The following is a 21,587-nucleotide window of genomic DNA, read 5'->3' as shown; positions in this document are numbered from 1 at the left end:
GAGTCTCCATCCCTAGAGGTGTTTAAGTCTCGGCTTGACAAAGCCCTGGCCGGGTTGATTTAGTTGGGATTGGTCCTACCTAGAGCAGGGGTCTGGACTTGATGACCTTCTGAGGTCTCTTCCAGTTCTATGATTCTATGAAATGCAAACACAGCTGGAGCAACATCGGCCTTCAGGATGCTCTCAGCTGTTGGCAAGACTAAGAGAGACTCTACTTGATGGTATCTCTGTCTCCTCCACATCCGGGACCTCCCGGAAGTGCTGCCTGACTGGTGCTGCCACTCACCAGCATCCTTCCCTCTGCTGACAGATCCTAGCCACTCCCTGCCACAGAGAATTCTCCCAGCTGGTCGCCAGAGTCTGTGCACCCAGCCAAGCATATCTTGGATAAGCCACTGAGTCACCGCCAGCAAGAGCCATTGTAAAAGTTACAATTTGTCCTGGGCGCTGCAAAGGTCCTGGATTTCCTGACGTCAGCCCAAAGTGCCTGAGAGTTGCAGCTCCCAGCCAGCCCCAGCAGCTTCAGGGAGAGGTCATGGGCACCCAAGACTTTTTCTTTATGGCCTGTGACCTGTCCGTGACAAAAGCTTAGCTTAGGCCACTGGGCCTCGTACAGGAGCTTGCCCACAGAGGAAGGCGCTTTACTTGGGAAATCAACAATCCATCTGGCCAATCGCGTAATGCTGCTCACACAGGCTAGAAGATTCCTTCCTGATCCCCACAGCCAAAAGCTCCTGAACCTGGAGGTTTCATTGGCCCAAAGCACCAGAGTCAGTTACCCTGCAGCCAGGAGTCCAGCTCGGGCTCGCGAAAAGGTGCAGAGCTATTCACCGGCTGCACCTCAGCTGTCAGAGCAGGCAGGTCTGCCTTGGCCAGTCAAGGGAGGACAAGGTTCCATCCATGAGAGAGGACCAGGAGGAGGAACTACAGGGAGAAACCCTGAGCGCAGCCAGCTGAGCGGGAGCAAAAGCTCAGGTTTCGGTCTCTACCGTAGGGCTTGATTGCACAGGACTAAAGGCGAAGCTCAGGAAGGGAATCGCCCCTTGTGTGTGCTGCACCGAGGAGAGGGGGCTGGCCCCTCCACAGCCCTGCCCTAAACCCGCTGAACTAGCAGGGCTGCTACTGGCCACAGATTATCCAGCCCCCCTGCCCGCCCCCCCAGTCATTCCAACTCAGCCGTGCGTGGCAGCGACACCTCTCCGCTCACTGCACACGCCATGACCCGCTGGCCCTGTGCTATGGGGCTGGATGGGAAAGGGGTTTTCACTGCCGCCTGTCTGCATTTCCACCCCACAGGCCAAGCGCTTGGCTGGGCCTTGGCCAAGCCACCCAAATGAGAGAGACAAGCGAGGCAGGAGCCTGGCTGCAAGCAGAGATTCCCCATGTCAATAAATTACAGGGGCAGAGCCGCAGTGACAGTCTATTGATGTCTGTGTTTTCAGGCCCTGCAACACAGGACACTCTGTCGGGCTCCGCGAGCTGTCAAGGCGATGCAGGGAAGGGACTCAATTGATGCAGTCAGTGCAGCTGATGGCTCCAGCCCACAGGAAGGCAGCAGACGCTGCAGATTGGCTCAGCGGGCGAAGCGAGAGGAAACCGAGAGCCGCGGCGAGATGCCAAACCAGGCCTGGAAAGCCAGCAGAGCCCCTCAGTCCCTGGGCATCCCCACCTTCACCGTCGGCACGGCAGGCGCGGGGGCTGCCCAACACGAGGCCTGGCTGGAAGAGTCCTCCCGCCACTGCATGTCCTGAGCCACCCTCCTTCCAGGGTCACACTCTTTCAGAGCCAATCTATGGAGGGGAAACCGAGGGCCAGTGCAGGGACTAAGGATCATCACAAACCTCCCCACTTGTATGGCACATTTCCTGGACCTGCCTTTTCAGACAGTGCAGCCCGTCCCCTGACCTACAGCAACAGCTCTGCACAGCCCCACGTGCACCACTCTGCTGCACGAGACAGATGTGCCCTTCTGGAAGGCAATCAGATACAACAACAGCGCATAAGACAAAACAGCAGGGTCTAGTGGTTAGAGCGGGGGAGGTTGCAGTACAGCCAATTCTCCCAGGGTTTCTTTTTCTGTGAGTTTGTTTTGTAAATCTCACAAGTTGTCTTGCTTTCCTTAAAGCACCACCTCCTGGAGTCATGTGATTCTCACATCATTTCAATTGTCTTTAAAAAAAATAAATCCACTCTTCAAGGACACAAGGTAAAGCTTAACAACATGACTGACTGCTCAGAAAGCAGAAGGCGAATGAAAAGATGCCAAGTCCACAGTTTTTAAATGCTGGTAATTTGTAACCCCATCTAACAGCTTCAAACACCAGCAGTCAGCAGCACCACGCTGGAGAGTCAAGACCCACCTGTGCTATAGTCTTGCTCTGTGGCCAAGTCTACTCCCCTGTCACAGTCCTCAGTCCTCCCCCTCGGGCGGGCTCAGGCAGAGGAAAGCGTCCCCTCCCTGCAGCCCCCAGAATACCCCCTGGAGAGGCAGAACACCCAGTGTTCACCAGCCATAACAGCGCAGAGCAGGGGCTGTTCCATCTGCTGCCCCCCCCTGCTGAAAAGTCAGCCTTGGGGAGCACTATTGAACCTTCCCGCAGTTGTGATCCCTGGGGCTGGGCAGACCAGCTGAGATGAAATCAGAAACTGTGCTGCTGAGCCCCTGACCAAAGCCCAAACCAGAACTGGCTAGGAGGGTCACAAAGAACGGAAGAGGCTAGTGGCAGCATCCTGCTGCCTGGCAAGGGATGGGGAGTTTGGACACAACTGGACCAGCCTGGTTCATGCTGGTTGAGGGCGGGGCTTGAATCCTACACCTCTGCCTCTGAAGTTGGGTACCTTATCCACTGTGCCCCCCAACCTCCCTACATTCTGGCCCCCCCTTACCTGCCCTATGTTGCCAGGGTGCCAGGGCAGGTAATCACATGGTTTGGCTTTTCCTGGACGATTCCTCGGGCCCCTCAGCTCAGGCAGACACCTGCCTGAGGGTGGATTAAATCAGAGCCTGCCCATCATCGCGGGGACTTGCCACCGGCGTGACTCTGGCATGGCTCTGGGGTCGGGATGACGCGCTGTCCCAGTGATGCCCAGGGAGTGACGACCCATCTTTGCTAGGCACAATCAGGCTGCGCAAGGTTGCCACTGCACCACATGTGGGATCTCCTCTCCAGGCAATGGAGCCAGGGTTCCTCAGACACTGGGGGGTACACAAAGGTGCTTGTAAAACACATGCCCAGGGGCCTGAATGGCTACCCAGCTGGGCTGGCTGCCATGGACACAGTGCTGCTGACAGATTCCAAGCCTAGGGCTGCACCCTGTATGCACACAAGGCCAGCTCCAGGGCTCCTGGCTGTGAAAACAATGTTCCCAGCACACCAGGCTGCAAACCACAGCTTGAATGTGGCCAGGTAAGGCCGGGTGACCAAAAGGCTCCAAGTGGCGTCCACGCCTGTGCTAAAAGCACGGCCCATTAGCCCAGGCAGGCAGAAGTAGACTCAGAAGTGACTAGAGGGCCCTTTCCGTTAGCCTCGGACACACGCCTGGGCCCCATCCCTGCATTCTGCTCACTCCTGTCTCCTGCCCACACAACCGCAGAGGAACGAGCAGCAGCCCCTTCCACACAGTCCCACCACCGCGAGGCTGGACTCGCACTCCCACCTGCCACGCTGCCGGCCACGGCCACTCCTCTGAAACCACCGGACCAGGGGCCTCGGTCAGCAGCAGAAGAGGCAAGTCCCCACTCGGGCACAAGGACCATTCAGCAGCTGAAGGGTGCAGGAAAGGGAAGTGGTGCCACATTCCCCAAAGCTGCCTGCTGGGAAGTGTCTTCAGAGACTGCGGCTTCGACCTGAGACTTACAGCCTTCATCAAAATGGAACGTTTTGTTCCTCGGCTCTGGGCCCGGCCAGTGCCAGGTGCTGGTATTGGTGAATGGACTTACCAGAGACCTGGCTGAGCGCTGCCTCTCGGGCTGCCGGGAGGGGAGCTGAGAACCGAAGCCTACGTACGAGTTCAGACACTGCCCTGACTTGAGGTTCCTAGGCACACTCTTGGGGTGCACGTAGAGCTGCGACCCTGCAGGCCAGCTCCCGAGACCAATGACGACCCTTCCCTAGCTTACCGGGGGCATCCATTTCTAGGTCAAGCTAGCGTCAAGGTCCAGACTCCAGAGCAAAATGCAAAACCAGGCACAATTCTGATAATAATGAGTAAATAAAAAGATGTTGTGGCCCATTCAAAAGCATGTAGCAGTCTGGATTTGGGCCACCCCTGCATCTTGCCTCTTCAGGGGCATAGTGTGTGGGTGTGGGTGTGTCACACACACACACACACACACACACACACACACACAATTCTAAACACCACTGCTCTTTACTTAGTAGCAAGAGCTATAACAAATCCAGACAAAGAGAACTGCTCCCTGCATACATTTCTTTGCCGACGTTCTCTCTGCCACCTGAAGCATTCTTTGGGCTGGGATCAGTGGGACTTCCAGCTGGCCCTGCAGTTAGCCTGCTATGAAAGCTACCGGTCTCTTCTCCCTTCCTGCCACAGTCCCCCGTCCATCCTAGAGCAATCCCCTTCGGAACCCTTTTATATCCTGCTTAGTTCCTCTTTCCTTCTGGGGACTTTTGCAGTTTGGGTGCCCTCCTGAGCAGAATCGCTGTTCAGTGCAGAGCACAGGCACCGAGTTCAACGACTGCACTGCCCCTAGCCTGGTGGTGTGTGCTACACGCGGGTTCCACGCTCGCACGGGTACATTTCAAAGAACAGCTTCAGCATCGCTCAGAACTCGTAACTAGTACAGGCAGATTCCCCAACTCACTGCAGGATTCCCTACAAGACGGTCCCACGGAGACCACTGCTTTACTGACACCGAGCGAGGGACAGGGCGAGGAGTGTCCCGGAGCCTCCCGGAATTAAAACATAAGCTTTAATTGACGATTATGTCATGCGACAAATCCTCCAGGAATATGCTCAACCAAAGCTGGGAATCCTAGTGAGACACAATCCCTGCCCCAAAGACACTGCAATCTAAACCACAGGTAAAGGGGCAGAGGATGGAAGTACCATGAGCCCCATTTTATAAACAGGGAACTGAACTGCAGACAGAGTCAGCCATCTGCCCAGTGTCACCTGGAAACCCGCAGAACAGAGAATGTAACTGAGATGTCCTGGATCCTAGTTCAGTGCCCCAGCCACAAGCCCACTGGGCCTCATTTCTCCAGCAGAGATACTTAAGAAACCCAGGCCAGCCTCCCCACTCTGGAGAACAAAGTCCTGCATCTTCAGGACAGATATAGCCTGGAGGAGCAGCAGCTCAGTTCCAATTTCTTGCTGGGAGGCAAGAACTTCTTTGCATCCGAAGCTCGCGGTACACCAGAAGCACAGGCAAGCCGGGAAAGCTCTCCATCCGCCAGCCCATGGATATGCATAACTGCACAGAGCACAGCTCCCACACCACCCTGATAATTTGGGCTATTATAGCGTTCCTTTACTTTGCTGAACTCCCTCTTTCAATACAGGATTTAAACATCAAGGTCTGAAGGGATAATCAACCTCTGCCAGGGCTCTCAACAGGCACAGCTGCCTGCTCCGTAGTTAATACCAACTGATCTGACAGTGTTACAAAAGGGGGGGCATGTATATGCTTTTGGGGGGAGGGGAAGATGCGGCACAGCCACAAGTAGGGAAAGCCAAACAAGACAAAGGCAGTCCCACTGGTCTATAGTGGTCTCATGCAACGGCAATTTCTGATTGAATCAGGGTGGTGATGGAGGCAGGGGAGGGCGAGGAGGACAGCCTGGAAAAGAAGCAGAAGCTGTCACATAGAAACTGACAGGTCAAGTCCAGCCCTTGTCGATTTCAATTGCCTATGAAGAGATTTACCCTTCAGGCAGAGGAGAGCAAGACCAGCTGGAAACTACAATCCAAAAGGCTACTAGGCAACACACCAACCCAGACTTCCAGGAGTTATTTCTCCTCCGTGGCTGCATGTTTGTCAAGTTTTTCATAAGAACGGCCAAACTGGGTCAAACCAAAGGTCCATCTAACCCAGTATCCTGTCTACCGACAGCGGCCAACGCCAGGAACCCCAGAGGGAACAAACAGATCATCACGTGATCCATACTCTGTTGCCCATTCTCAGTCTCTGACAAACAAACTAGGAACACCATTGCTGCCAGTCCTGGCTAACGGGCATTGGTGGACCATCCTCAATGAATTTCTCTAGCTCTTTTTTGAGCCCTGTTAAAGTCCTGGCCTTCACAACATCCTCTGGCCAGGAGTTCCACAGGTTGACTGTGCGCCGTATGAAGAAAAACTTCCTTTTGTCTGTTTTAAACCTGTTACCTATTAATTTCATTTGGTGACTCCTAGTTCTTATGTTATGGGAACAAGTAAATAACTTTTCCTTGTTCACTTTCTCCACATCAGCCATGATTTTATAGACCTCTATCATATCCCCACTTAATCTCCTCTAAAATGAAAAGTCTCTCTTTATATGGCAGCTGTTCCATACCCCTAATCATTTTTGTTGCCGTTTTCTGAACTTTTTCCAAAGCTAAGATATCTTTTTGAGACAAAAGGTGGGCATATCATGGATTTATATAAAGGCAATAAAATATTCTCTCTTATTCGCTATCCCTTTTTTAGTGTTTCCTAACATTCTGTTTGCTTTTTTGACTGCTGCTGAACATTGAGTGGATGTTTTTAGAGAACTCCCTCTTGAGTGGTAACAGCTAATTTAGTCCCCATCATTTTATAAGGTCCCTGTTGGATGTAATATTTTTCTGCAAAATTAATCATGAATAAAGGTGTTGATTCTTGCAGCAGGTAGAGAGATAGCTGAAGTCATCTGTAGATTTCTTTACCCAGTGGGCAAATAAATTGCTAGTGAATCACCAATTTCATTATTTAGCCAATTTTGCTCTTAGTTGTGAGAGCGCTCTCTCTCCTGTAGGATTTCAAAATGCTTCAAGTTTCCATACTATAGGAATTATTCATCCATCACTGAAAACAGCCATTTCTGGATAGGGACACAGCAACTGTTTGGAGCATGTAGCAAAATGCACTGAACCCAATTGATACTGCAGGGCAGTACTATTAAGGGACACACTATAGTGTGCCGCCCAGTTGGGAATTTGGCTGGGCAATTCAGGTTACCACCTCCCAGGTCTGGAGTGTCACAGGTCTTTAATGATGACAAGCAGTCAGGACCCTTGGCTTTGTATCTCATTAGATTACAGACTGCAGGACTGGTTGCATAAGGCCTGTATGCACCAAACACTCATCGATTTCAGTGAGATTTCTGTGTGCAGAAAGGGCAGCGAATTGGGTCCAAAGAGAATCCAGTCTTCCATCTTCATGACAGACACGGCGAGGGTGTAAGTGCAATTACTTTTTTGGGGGGGATAAGAACCTCTACACACATGAAGTACCAGAAACCTACACAAGCCTCTAGAATGCTCCATCCACCAGGCCCTGGAAACACAAGAGCTTTGCAGAACAGGACGCCCACGGTGCCTTGTTTCAGGTCATCGTTGTGTCATTTCCCAGAGTCCTGTCTTCTCTGTGCAAGGGAGATGCCTACACTCCCATTTCACGCCAACAGCAGCCTCAATCCATCCAGCAACAGGCGAGGCCAGGCCTGCATTGAGGGAGCACAGAGAGAACCACCAGGTCTGCCCGGGGCCAGCAGTTTCAGTAACAGATCTCCTCTGTATTCAGTTCCAGCAAAGGCCCCTCTCCCCTGTAAGAGACACCAGCTCTCTCATTTCCCAGCCATTCAGCGAGCTTATCCCTTCACTCGCAGGTAAACTAGATGGAAGAGCCGCCAGCCGTATCTCAAACTGCATTTCTTTTGAACAGTCTGGTCATTTCTCTGGGTCCCCTAGCACAGAATCCACCGTTTGGGGAGGGACAGTTGCTAATCTAGGAACGTGAGAGACTGTCTCTGGTGCCTGTTTCAATAGTTTATTTATTGTTTTTAATACTCCACTCTTCATTGCTCCTGGCACTGTCTGAGAAGCTGGGTTTATTTTGCAAATGACTCGGTTCTTTATGTCATTTGTCAAAAATTGATTTTCCTTCCCCCGGAATATTAACAAGGTTTCTGTGCTCAGTTACCTCTCAGCTTTTGGACCACTGCCGCTCTTGGAATGGTGCTTATTAATTAATTGCTCCATTGGAGCCACTAGAGGGAGGTCTCAATACTTTTTCAGGTAGGCCCTTGAAAGCCCTATTGTGAATGTGGATTTGTCCTTTTCATATTTGTTCATTTTTTTAAATTGTATCCTTTGGTATATATGATTGTGACTACTTTCTTCCACTATTTGATCTGAGGAAGTGGGTCTGGCCCACGAAAGCTCATCACCTAATAAACCATCTTGTTAGTCTTTAAAGTGCTACATTGTCCTGCATTTTGCTTCAACTACCCCAGACTAACACGGCTACATTTCTATCACTATTGTGAATGGCTGCTGAAAAGCTGCCGTTTTCTTCCACACAAACAGCTTAGCACATTTTTCAGTCTAGATGTCCCTAGCAGACTAAGGGGAAAGAATGAAAACACGCACACTCCCCAGCAGAGAGTGCACCCAGCGTGCATCCTTCGCCCGGAAACATTCCGTGTCAGAAGGAAAGCTGGCTCCTGCAGACACGCAGAGAGAAACCGCAACATGGCAGCGCTCACGAGACGGAAACCGTCAGTTGTACCAGAGAGAGAAAAGGACACATCGCGATACAGGGCCACGGTTATACAGGACACGTAGGGCTTAATCAGAACCTTGGGTCTGAACCCACTCCGGTTAATTCGGACAAAGCCAAGATCCAGCTTCACAGAGCACAGCCACTCGCAGGTGTACTGCGGGTGGAATTTCAGGCATCAGCTACAGACCCCAATTTCCTGCTTTTGCTCCAGAGCTTCAATCCAGTCCCCTTCCACCCTTCTGGGGTTTATCACCTGTCCATGAATGGAGGTAAAGGTGCCACCCTGACAAAGCCCCACACCAAAACGCAAGGCTGGTCACAGCAATGCAAGAGTCCCTGACCCTCCCCCACCAATGGGACTCACCTGCAAGATTCCCCACTAGAGCAGGAAGGGATGTTTGATTGAAGTTCTTAGTCCCGCTGGCAAGACTGGCAGCAAGGATCCAAGGCTGCTAATGGGATGTTTTTGTAACCCACACACCTGGTGCAGTTCATTGTCCCATGTGGGAGCACTTAGACCACTCACAGCCAGAGATAAGAACAAAGGAGCTCTACAGCCTATGCTGACACCCAGCTGGCTTTCAGTGTAGGTAAAAACTCCTACACAGAGGTCCCAGGTTGAAATCCACCCTGTGGCAGACACTTGTGTGGGTCTTGAGAAATGGCTCAAGACCCAAAAGGGCCCAAGCACCATCAAATCAGAACACAGCCTCACCAGAGACAGCCTCACTATGGCTTTATCTAACTTCTCTGCATGTTTCACAGCACAGCACTCATCAGCATGGAACCCTGTTTAATAGCCGTCTGTGGCCCAGCACTAAGTAAGGTGAGTGTCAATGGAGAGGAAAAAATTAAACCGGCAATTAAGATAGAGAAGTGCTTAATGTAAGGTTTAAACAGTCATCGATTCCTGTTGGAGTGGAGAGCAGTGCATGGCATCCAAATGCTACGGTTAAGGCCAGTGTCAGAAACACCTGTTTGCTGGCGTGTTCTTTGCCCTTCCATTAACTCCTCTGTCTGGTTTAACGTCTGTCCACCGTGCTCTCCATGACAGCAATTCCCACACTGGCTTCCCCACCCCTTACACGCAGCCTGTGTTCTCTGGTCCCATTCCATTTCTAAAGCACCGTCTCTCCATGCACACACAGCCCCGCCGCGGCGCGCCCACCTGCTACGGGAAGGTAATTTTTGTTTCCGCCTGACTGAACAGAAGATTTTTGAAAATAAGAATGCAGAGCCGGAAAACACTATTAACGGCTGAAACCCATCGCCACGCCTCAGTGCACAGGGAGAGAGCTGGCTTTCAAATCCTGCGTCTGCCTGAGAAACAGAAAGTGGGACAGAAGGCACCGGGGCAATAATAAACAGGCTCTCCCGCGCCTCAGAAAACCAGAGCCACGGGAGTGCTGAGCTGTGAAACAGAAAGATCTGGCTGTCAAAAGGTCTGATCCCAAGACCCTGAAAGCGCCCGGGTGCTGAGCTCCACACAGGATCAGGCCCCGCAGGATCTGTTAGGAGGTAGGAGGTATATCCCTAATTAGATCCAAGAAATCCACCTGCTCAATAATAAACTCCCCTTCACACCACCAGGTCTGGTTTATTAACCAAACGACTTCCAATATAATCTTACCTGAAAGCCCAGCAGAAGCTTAGCACCTCTATGGTTTACTTACCCCAGCTTGACTGCCCTGGGGCTCCTCCCTCAGGACTACTCAGCCCACACACTAGCTCATCTCCCCAAAGAGCCACTCCCTCTCGCATCCAGGCAGGATAACAAGTCACTTCTACCACAAGAATCATCAGAGCCCACTCAGGCTGGGATTTTCCAAGGGCCAATGGGAGCTAGGTACTAGATTGCCGGGCCAACCAGTTATACCTTTTCTGGGGGGTGGGAGGGAAAGAAAGCACACGCCATAAGGCAGGGCTACTCAACACGTGGCCCACAGGCCACATGCGGCCCCCGGCCCATTTGTTTGCAGTCCGCGGTGCAGGTTTGGGTTTACGCAGGGCACAACGCACAGCCTGCGGGTAGGAGCCAAAACAAAACAGGAGTCAATAGAACGGTCTTCTGTTGAGATGCATTTTAGTAGATAAATTCCTGGACATTTCTCATTAAAAGTGCTGTCCTATGGGTGGAAATCGGGTAAATATTGTGTTTTATTAATAGCAGAACTGACTTAAACGGGGCCTGTGTGTTGTGTAGTCTTGCCTTCATCTTTGTATTCATGCCTGTCAGTGTGAAAGAAGCTATTTGCATATTTATTTGCATGTATATGCAACCACACTTAAGTTGCGGCCCTCGGCATGTGCTGAGTATCATTGTGGCTTCCAAAGTTGAGTAGCCCTCCCATAAGGGAAAGCTAGGTGAGGAGAATAGCTTGGTTGTACCATCTGATTCTCCGGCTCCTCCCAATAGACTCACAGAGCTCAGCAGTTTTAGAACCATCCATTTGGTCTGATACCGGCAAATGTCCCCATTACAACAGCAGTCATGGCTGTAGAGGCTGGTTTTCTAGTCTGTTGTAGCTTCCACTGCTGTGGTTTTGCACTGTCCAATATTTTACCCCTTCACATTTTGGTTCCCCTCAGGTGGTGGTGGGTTTGCGGGGTTGTTGGGGTTTTTGAGAGTGAATGTTAAGACTTCGGTCAGAGACGGTCCCAATAGCTCAGTGACCCCCAAGCTTTTTAGGTTGCTTCCTCCCTTACCTGGTCTGCAGTCCCCCTGCCCCTGAAGAATCTATGGTTGGGGGGCAGGGCCAGGGGTCAGGGCAGAAGCAGAGCTGTGGCTAAGTGCGACACTATGGTCAGGACCAGAACTGCAGCTGGGGAGGCTACCAGGAAAGGGGCTGGGAGCAGGTGGCCATGTCTGGGGCTGGGGGCAGGGCCAGAGTGGAACTGGGACAGAGCAGGACCAGCTGGTGCCCCATAGTGGCTGACTTGTGCCCTGCCGTGCCCCTTCTCGGCACAGGGAGCACTGCAACAGCCCAAGGAGAGCATCGGACAGATAGTGTCAATCTGAGTAAGATTCCCTCTGACCAGGGAACCTCCCTGCCACACCAGCCCAGGGCTCCCATACATCCAGCTCCGCCAACGGCCGCCTTGGACAGTTGAGTTGGTTCATGGCCAAGAGAATCCATCTTGGGGGTGCCATGACTGAGTCAGGCAACAGCTCTGTTAGTGCTGCTAGGAAGAGAGCCAGAGCCTCTGGGGCAGCCCTGTGTGGAGTCCTAGCGATGAGCAGCAACCCCCGGACTGGCATCTCCCATGACGCAACAGACGAGCGGATGCACTCAAGTGTATCCATTTCCTGGTGGGATGAGAAGACCCCAGTTGCTCTGCTCCCCTTGGCCAGCTGTAGCGTAGCAATAAATCAAGCAGCCTGGACATCACAGGAGTTATATGGGTCTGTCCCCCCATGGACTCCCGCTCTCATTGCCAGAGGCTCACTTGGACTATTCCCACTCAGTGGCCACAGTAAAATGCAGCTCCTCAGGATCTGGATACCCTGCAAACACCCTTCCCAGACAGGCCTCCAACGGCTCATGGCAGCCTGAGGAGGGGGGCTTGGAAGCTCCCTAGTGCAAGAGAGGTGCCAGCCGATGAACAGGACTTGCAGGTGATCCTGCAGTACACATACTAGCCAGAAAACAGATTCTCAGAGCTTCTATTGCAGCTTCTCAGAGCTCCTTGCAGCCGCCAGCTCCTGAAACTGGACAGCCTCGGGACTCCACCTGTCTCCCGCGGCCGACTAGAACCGACACAGCTTCCGTTACTACGGCGCAGAGTCAGAGGCGAAAGAGCCGCTTTGATCGCGTGGCCCACCAATGGCCCACTGCTGCCCTGCGCCTGCCAGAGCTGGCACAAAGGTGAGTAGACAGTCTGGGCAGCACAGAGAAAACTTACAGGGTTTCCCGGGGACCGCCCCAGGGAGACACTGCTCCTGTCTCAGCAAAGAGGAGGAACCCTAAGTCCGCAAATCCACAGACAGAGCTGCCCTCGGCAGGGCTACTGCACAGGAGCCTGTTACAGCGGTCTCAGCACCCGCCTCCAAGACACCACTAGCAGCATCCGGCTCTAGGACCAGATAGAGCACAGCAACCCTTGTGCTCCCGCGGGGGCACACCCCCTCCTCCCCAGCTGCCGCCCAGACCTGGGGGCCACTCGTACGCGCAAGCATTTGAAGTGCATCAGGATCACATCCAGGGAAGCACGTGGACAGGACAGAATGTGGCACCAAGACATGGCCCCTTTCGATCTGTCGATGCACCCCCCTCAAACCAGACAGCCCTCCTGGCTCTCTCCCCCCACGCCCAGTGCCATAAGAAAGCACTAGCCTACAGCAGGGTGGGGCCAGCACCATCCCCCCTTCTAGTTAGTCCCGGTGCTTGGCTTTTCCCTGCTCCCATTTCAAAGCAGGGAGGACAACAACCAACCATATTCGGACTGCAGGGCCTGTTTACTAAATTAAAAAGTTACACAGAGAAAACGCAGAATGCCCCAACACAGAGATCTCCACCGGGGCTGCGAGATATTGTTATAACACCAGTAAACCAGCATTATCGCAGGGTGTGAAAATCAATAGGACATCATCACTCGGCAACAAGGAGCCAGATGCCGTCATACAGGAAGAAATCAACTGAGACCGGCCTGGGGAGGAAGAGGTCAGCCAGCAGGCCGGCTGCTTCAGAGGGAAACTGAACGGTCCCTGTGCATGCATGTGCCAGTGTTAGGTCAGGCTGCTGGCGGCACCAGGCAGCAGCAGCAATGCACAGCTGGGCAGCGATGGCAGGGCTGCTCACAGACACTGGGCGACTCCCAGACCTGGTCCCCTCCCCGACAGCCTCTGCCGCCAAGGGGCCTCACCTTGCAGATCTCTCATCAGGACCCAGCTGAGCTCTCCGAGCCCCTACCTTTGGCCACCATCTCTGCCCACGGGCCTCTGCCAAGCAACAGACTCCCTGGACGCTGCGTGTGCTCGTGCGGATAGCGCATGGGGGAGGCAGAGTGTCTGTCTAGGGGCCCCCAATCACTGCAGCAGCTGAGCATCTGTCACCTCAACCCCCAGGGGAGCCTGGGCACCTCCTTCCCACCTAGGCAAATGCCCCATCCCCCGAGGCCACTCCCCTAGGCTCAGGGTGCCCTCGCTAGCCTTCCCTTCCTCCAGGGCTGCTAGCAGCCATCCCCTCCTGCAGCCTCCTCACCCCCGGAGCACTTTGGAAGCACCCAGCTGGGCAGGGGCCGGCGCAGATGCTGACAGCAAAGGGGTGAGCTCAGGCCTGGCGGTAGGTCACCACATGATGCTCTCCCTGCTGGAGCAGCCTGCCCTCCCAGGACGGGCTAGTGCAAGCAGTGAGTGGGAGAGCCACAGAGACAGCTAGTTTATTGGTTAACTGGTTAAACCTATTGTGTAGCCGGTTAACCGATTAAAGAGGGGGAAGTGGGGATGCCTGCGGGGCACCTGCGGCCCCCGTGGACAGAGGCTGCTCCGAACGTCAGAACAGCCATTGCCTGTGGCAGGCCCCAGGGGCTGGACAGTCCTCCGCCTCCGGAGACAGGGAGCTGCTCTAGCCCCCTCGGAGGCTAAACTTTCACTTCCCTACCCCCTGGGGCAGAGAAGGCTTCAATATCTGAGATATAGGTGAGAGGATTATTCTAGGAGGGGTGGGTGAGATTCTGTGGCCTGCACTGTGCAGGGGGTCAGACTAGATGATCATAATGGTCCCTTCTGACCTTAAAGTCTATGAGTCTATGAGGTGGCGCGAGCGTTTCCCCCCACTCCAGCGCCGGAAGGGGCAGGGGAAGGTGGCGCGAGCGTTTCCCCCCCACTCCAGCGCCGGAAGGGACAGGGGAAGGTGGCGCGAGCGTTTCCCCCACTCCAGCGCCGGAAGGGGCAGGGGAAGGTGGCGCGAGCGTTTCCCCCCACTCCAGCGCCGGAAGGGGCAGGGGAAGGTGGCGCTTCCTGCAGTTTATCTGGTTGATTTCACATCCCTCGGGTGTAAGGGCAGACCCCTAGCGAGCGGGGCCACTACTGTCCTCTGACCTAGCGAGGAGTCCCAGAGCTGTGGCCACCTCCACTCTGCCTGCCCTGCAGGAGAGCTCAGATCCCCACTGTGAGCAGCCAAGTGCCATGTGGCTCCCCAGCCCAGCAGAAACTGTACAGGGTCAAATTCAACTTTTGCATGAAAGCAAACGACGGCATGTCCAGAGGGAGCTTGTAAGCTGGTTCCTAGCATGGCGCTGGGTACTGCGGGAGGACAGGAGAGACAGAGCAACAGACACATCCCCTCCACCCATTCAGCGCCCTGGGGCAGCTGTGAGCCTTCTCCCGCCCCCACGCTCCCGGACCAGCAAAGTGACAGTTTGATACTCATCCCGCCCAGGCTCACCTGGACAACAGGCACAGGCCAGCCTGGCCCCAGTGAGTCCTGGGGCCTAGGGATGTTTAACTGGTTACATTGTAAACAGCACCCTTACCGGGTAATGCTTACCAGTTCCTGGTTAACCGGTGGGAGCGGGAGTAACTCCCTGCCCACTGCAGGCAGGGGCTACTCCGCCTGGGGGGGCCACTCCCGCCAGCCCATCCCCCCTCTTTAATCGGTCAGTTGAATCAACATCACGTTTAACCTGTTAACCAATTAAATGGGACTTTACATACTTACTGAGGCCCTCGAGAAGAGTCCACGGCCTGGCCCAGGCCTCTTTGTAAGGGCATCTGCCTGTACCAAGGGTGCGGGGGAGATCCCCGGGGGCTGCCCTGGGTGCTCCCCCTCACACAGCACAGCCGGGCTCAGAGCCTGGCAGCATTTGCCAGTGAGACGGGGCACCTGCCTTGCCCCTGCAAAGGGAGCTCCGACACTGGGGTATTTTCCTGTGACTGTCCCACGGATCCCTGTGACCCTGCAGCACTAGGGATGTGTGCAGCGCCCACCCGTCCGTCCATCCACAGGGCCTGTCAGCAGCCAGAGCGGCCAACTGCCATCCAGGTGCTGCCAACCCCAGGCCTGTGGTACCCTGAGCACAGCCACTCTCCTCCTCTTCCAGGCTGATCCCATCTCTGGTGCCTCAGTCCTAAGAATTGCCAGGCCAGGCCCAGGGCCCTTCCAGCCCAGTCTCCTGTCTGCAGCACCGGCTGGGGGAGCAAGAGGTAGAAGAAAGCCCCTTGTGCAATATCCTGCCCATGCTGCGGGGGGGGATGCTTACCCCACAGGCAGGGGTCAGATCTTGCCCCCATGCAGCGGGATGCGTGGGATCTTTCAGGTTGCATGGGAGCTGGAAAGGGGAACATGCTCTATTCCAGAAAAACAGAGCAGCAGCATGAGCCGACACGGCGACGCTCCGGGAGACAATCCGCTCAGCCTAGAGATCCTTGCTCAGGAAGCCGCTGGGGGGCGGGGCTCTGCCGATGGCAAAGCAGGAATCTGCCTCTCCCACCCACCCACCGGCCCTTCCCCAAATGCCTGAGTGCGACCGCAGCCAGAGATCCAAACAGGAAGGCAATGGCTGCCCATTGCTGGCATGGAATCGCCCTGCCTTACCTTCCACAACTGCCCCGCTCAGGCCAAGGGCCTACAGGCCCGAATCTAGCTAGCAGAGAAATCCAGTCCCAGGGAAGCCAGCTGCTTGCTTACCCCAAGGGGAGCTTGGCACCGCAGAACAAAGTTTGTGCTCGCTTCCCTCCACAAGACTCTGCCATACACTGAAGTGGGACCCGGCTGGGCCCCTGTTCTGGACCAATGTCCCTGACCCTGTGACTGTTTAGCTTCCCCCATCACCACGACTGTCCAGGCACGGACCCTGTGGGGTCACTCAGTGCTCAGGGCAGAATTCTACCTCTCGATCCATTGCTTCCAGACGAGAGTGGGAGCCGCTGGGAAGCGGTTCGCCTCCAGGAAGAGACGCTCAGGAGGCCTGGAGTTCAGTCTCTAAAGCATTTGCCTTGGGCTTTATTGGAAGATGATGAAATCGGAGGGCTGGCTAGAGGAGGACTGCTACAGACGCTCACATGGATATCGGGAGGAAATGACAGAACCTTCAAGAATACAGATCACCCACAACCGGAGCTTTAGAGCACCACAGCTCATAAAAGGTCTCTGATCCTCTTATGAACAAATTACAGCCCACGGGTCACATCCGGCCCACTGGACTCTTCCGTCCAGCCCCTCTGCTTCTGCTCTCTGGGCTGACACCACTCGGCATTTGTCATGAATAAGAGCTGCTAAGGAGAGTCTGACTTACCTGGAGAGTGAGGAAAGGGTTAAGCAACTCTGGAATGCACCTGAGGAAAGGGGCATTGGGCATTCAGCCAATGAAATGAAGATAGGAATTTCATACCAAGAGAGGGGTTTTTTTTCCCCCCTTTTCCTTTGTTTTAGATCAGAGCAGTTTTTTCCCCAGGCAGCAGGAGAGATGGGCTCTCCAGGGAACAGACTCCCTGAAATGTGTAAGTAGGGAAAAGTTTAGATAAACCTGATGGACTGATTGTTTTCCTTGTTTGGGGGTTTGGAAATTATGTCTGAGCTGGTTAATTGTTTTTCTCTTTTGTAACTAAGAATTATAGCCCAGGGATTCTCCCTGAATCTATTTCAATCCATGGCTTTTAACACCCAGTCATTTACTATGCTTGCAACAGTAGTCTTGTTTTAATAATAAAAGTGTTTTCTTTTAGTTTTGGTTAACCGGTATTGGTTGATTTTTGTGTCCTTAAAGGCTTATTTTATACTTTTATTTACACTTGATAGTAGCAGCAAACCAATTGTCTTTCTTTTGAGTCTCAGGGAAACTGAGACCACACAAGTTTGAGTTACAGAGACAGGTTCTTACAGAGTTTATTCTGCTGGCCAATCCCCAGATCTACACTCGAAGTGCCAGGTTGAGGAACTGAGCCATGACATCATTAGATTCTCAAATAATCTTTTCAGGAACATTGCAACCAGAAAGCAAGAAATTCAGGCTTAGCTGAGAGATTTCTCAACCACAGGCACTTCACTCTGGAAGAAGAGTTACAGACCCACATAACACAACAAAATTTTTAACACCATCTCCCCCGTACTCTGATCTTCTCTCTCCTGTGAGTCCTGGGTCTTGTCAAGCAACATTTCCTGTTGTCTGGTCTTCTGGTACGAGGTGGTAGATGGCTTCCACCTTTAAATTCAGTCTCAGACTTTTTGCCATGTGTTCAGGCTGAGGCTGGGTGTATGCCCAAAACTTAGACTGACCAAGCTACGCTGGTGCAGTTTGTGACGTTTCACGTTCTGTGCAACACAAGTCCATCTAACCACTAGTGTAGAAGCAGATAGGTTGACAGAAATTATTCAATTGACCTGGCTGCTGTCTTTGCTCTAGTGTCTTCCCTACAGAGGTGTAGGTACATCTGTAGCACTCGCAGCCTGCTGTAGACTCACCCTGAGAACCACACACCAGCCCCTTCCCTCAACCAGGCTCCTGTGCCAAGAGAGTTCCATATTTTTGTGGATGACGCCAGGAATTGAGATACAATCAGAATTGATGGCCCTAGGCTGCTCTGTGCCAGCTTCTCGGAGTCCCTCCTACAAAAGGGAGTTTGGCTCCAGCACCATTATAACCTCAATCTGTTAGACACAGTCGTACACCTCAGTGTTGCGAGTTCAGCCGCCTACCATCGGATAGTCAGGTGCTGGCTTGTATGAACTGAGCTGCGTGGGTGTGACCACATTTTCCAGTGGAGAGGTGTCCACAGCACACTCTGGGGTCTTATTAGCCCTCATTGTAGGTCTCAGCAGAGGCTGAAGACTTTGGAAATTCAACAAACAAACTTCCTCCAACCCCAGACCCAGAGGGAGGTTGCTGCAGATCTTGGCTGAGGGCAATTGGAGTGGGAATTAGGGATGTAAAATTTTGTTTAATCGGTTTTAACTGGTTAACTGATGACCTCCCTGCCCGCCCCCTCCCCTTTCATCTGTCGAGGGGCAATCTATCCTCAGAGGCCCCTCGAGTTGAATCCCCTTTACTAGGGGTAATATGGCCTAGTGGCCACAGTCCGTCCACAAGACTCCTCTAATAGGAGTAATACGGCCTAGAGGCCTGTAGGCAAACTTCACCCCCACGGGCTAGCTACGGAGGGGGTAGGGGGCCTGGGCCCTCCCTCTCCACCGCATCCCAGCCCAGGGCCCTGTTGTTGGTGGCTCAGCGGGGAATCCTGCTGCAACACGCTGGGTGCCCGGAGAACAATTCCCCGCCCTGGGCTACTTCCCACCGTCAGCTGGCAACGGCCGTCTCTGCAGTCTTCTGGGCTCCTCGGTAGCTCCTCTCGGCCTGGGGGCCACTGTGCGGTCTGGCTAATCAGACTAAGACTCACTGGTGCTTTCAATCCAGCTCCTAATCTACACAGCCCAAAATAAAGCCACAACTAGGATTTTAAAATATTAATAGTGATCCACCCACATACAGTAATTCAATTATCCCCATCACAGCACTCAGGCTACGCAAGCTACACCTAGCTATTATCTCAAGAGCATTTATTCAGCTAATTACACAGCAAGCTATAATGCGTCTCCACTCCCAGATACGATCCCCTGCAGTCATGGCAGTCTGGAAACGGAGGGTTCCCCAGCAGCCCAGCAAACGTCCCCCCACCCAGGGTGAGCACCAAAGAGCCTGCTGGGTGTTCCTCATGGCCACAGCCTCACAGGGAATCCTCCGTGCTTAGGCATGGGAGACTAGGGATGTTAGTGAGATTAAATGGCCAATCTGCATCAACTATTTGACAAGGGTGTCCCCATCTTTGAAATGCCCTGAGCGCCCCAGGGCTGTGGCTACACTTCACAGGTGAAAGTGCTGCGTGAACATGGGGCCAGGGGGGACTCCAGCCCACTGGCCCCCTGCTCCCCGCGGCGTTTCACAGTGGCAGTGCCTCATGGAGCCCAGGGTCCACGCGGCGCTGCCGCTTTGAAACGCTGCATCTCTCCCCACCACCACTGGCACAGGATGCCGAGCAGCAGCTCTGGATGCCAGGAGCCAATTGTGGGGATCACAGTTCCCTCTAAGGTGCATGCCTGCGGGGGTCCTCCAAGAATTTGACTCCTACCCACCTCTTCAGCAGAGCCATGCAGTGGCTGCTCGGCTGCTCCTGGGCAGCCCACCATGCTGCCCTGCCCCGGGACTAGGGGATTGAGGGGTGCAGGTGTCAGGAAGGCAGAAAGTGAAGGAAGGGGGAGAACTAAGGGGAGAGGGAGTGAGGAAAGGAAGGGGCTTGTGCTGAGGGGAGAGGAGGGGCCAGGGCAGGAGAAGAAAGGGGAAGGCACCAAGGGGCAGGGTGGGGAGAGACAAATGCCAGGGGGGCAAGAGGAGACAATGAGCAGAAAGGGCAGGAGGAACGGGCGGGGGGGTGCAGGTGGGAAGGTGTCACTGGGAGTGGGAGAGGGGAGGAAACAGGGTGATGCTGGGAGAGGAGAGGGGATGAGCAACGGGGGCAAGAGGAAGCAAAATGCTGGGAGAAGAGGGGTTGAAAGGAGAGGTGGGCAAGAAGAAGGTGGGGGATGGAGCAAGTCATGTGTGAGGGCACAGGGGGGCATGAGGAGAACTGGGGCAGAGGATGATGAGGGGGTGGGCACAAGGGAGGAGGAGGGCAAGGGGGGCAGGTGTTGGGAGGGCAGGGGTAGTGAGAGGCACCAGAAGGGTGTAGGGGGTAAGGGAAAGTGCAGGTGCTAGGAGGGTTGTGGGGGTGAAGCAGAAGGGCAGACACGGGGAGGGGAAGGATGGGCACCAGAGGGCAGAGGCAGGGCAGGTGGGCAGAGGGAGGCGTTAGGAGAGGGGATGGGGAGGGAGGTGGGCACAGGGGGAAGGGCAGGTGCAGGGGTCAGAGAGGATGGGGAAGGGGGCAGGTCCCAGGAGGGCTGAGGGAGTCAGAAGGGCAGGAGCCAGGACAGCAGAGGAGGGTGACGCGTGGGGAGAGCAGATGGGGGGGGGGAGAGGAGGGGGGAGCCCTGGCAGCAGATGGAAGAGGGAGAGGCTGATAAGATAACTGAGGTGCCGTGGGGGCACACGTCCGAGCAAGCGCCCATCACCTCAATACTGGCGCACAAGACAAAACCCCCCGCGCGTGCATGGGAAAAATCTTAGGGAGCCCTGGTGGGGAGCCCCTAGTTTGAGATACAGAAGTACCCTGGGGCTCCATGTGGCGCCAGCCGGCTCGGGGATGCCAGCCCGAAACAGCCTCTGGCCTCTGTTTGAATCCAGCCTGGCTCAGAAGGGCCAGCACAGGAGATGTGATGGCAGTCGGATGGCTCTCCCATATCACGCCCAATGGGCCATCCCAGCCAAACACCAAGGACAGCTGCATCCAGCCGTGAGCCTCCCTGGGCCGGGCAATGGGGCTAGCGAGAGCCTGTCCTGCACCTGAGAGAGGATTTCAGGCTAAGGATACTGCGAGTCTCTGGGTTCTTGGCTCACTAGGCTCCTAGGGAAAGGCCACTCGGATCGTCTTTCCAGATGCCCGCCTTTGAGGCTCTCCGGCTGTACAGAGGCATCAGGCTGCTGGGGGGGTAGGGGGACCTGCATTTCAGCTCCTCAATCCAGTCCCGCTCTGATTTCCGAGCATCTTCTGCTCGGTGCCCATAGCTGGCACTGCCCTGACCAGTGGCTGCCGGGCCAGAACGGAACTGCACGTCCCTCCCCGGCTGGCTCCTAACTCGACTGACTGCATCGAGTGCAGGACTGCACAATGGTTACGACACGGGGGAGGGGCACGTGCCTTCAGCTCATCCCTGGCATCCTCAATCAGTGCTGCCCCGTGCAAAGGGAGGCCACAGGGACAGCAGCACCAGGCCACAAGAGTCCCCACTACATGCCCTTTCCTCAGGCCAGCTCAGGTGGCTGCAGGCCATTTTACCTCAGCGGCTTCC

At 54.3% G+C, this 21,587-nt stretch overlaps 1 protein-coding gene across 3 annotated transcripts in view; it reads right to left on the bottom strand.

The window, feature by feature from the left end:
- PTPRU (protein tyrosine phosphatase receptor type U) overlaps positions 1-21,587 on the bottom strand; it is a 270,209-nt gene that overhangs the window by 225,484 nt on the left and 23,138 nt on the right. The gene's annotated exons all lie outside the window — the stretch shown is intronic.

This window comes from Pelodiscus sinensis, chromosome 26 (genome assembly GCF_052426305.1).
Source record: "Pelodiscus sinensis isolate ZL-2025 chromosome 26, ASM5242630v1, whole genome shotgun sequence".
NCBI lineage: Eukaryota > Metazoa > Chordata > Testudines > Trionychidae > Pelodiscus > Pelodiscus sinensis.
The sequence above is the reverse complement of the archived record's forward strand: the minus strand, read 5'-3'. Positions and strand labels throughout refer to the sequence as shown.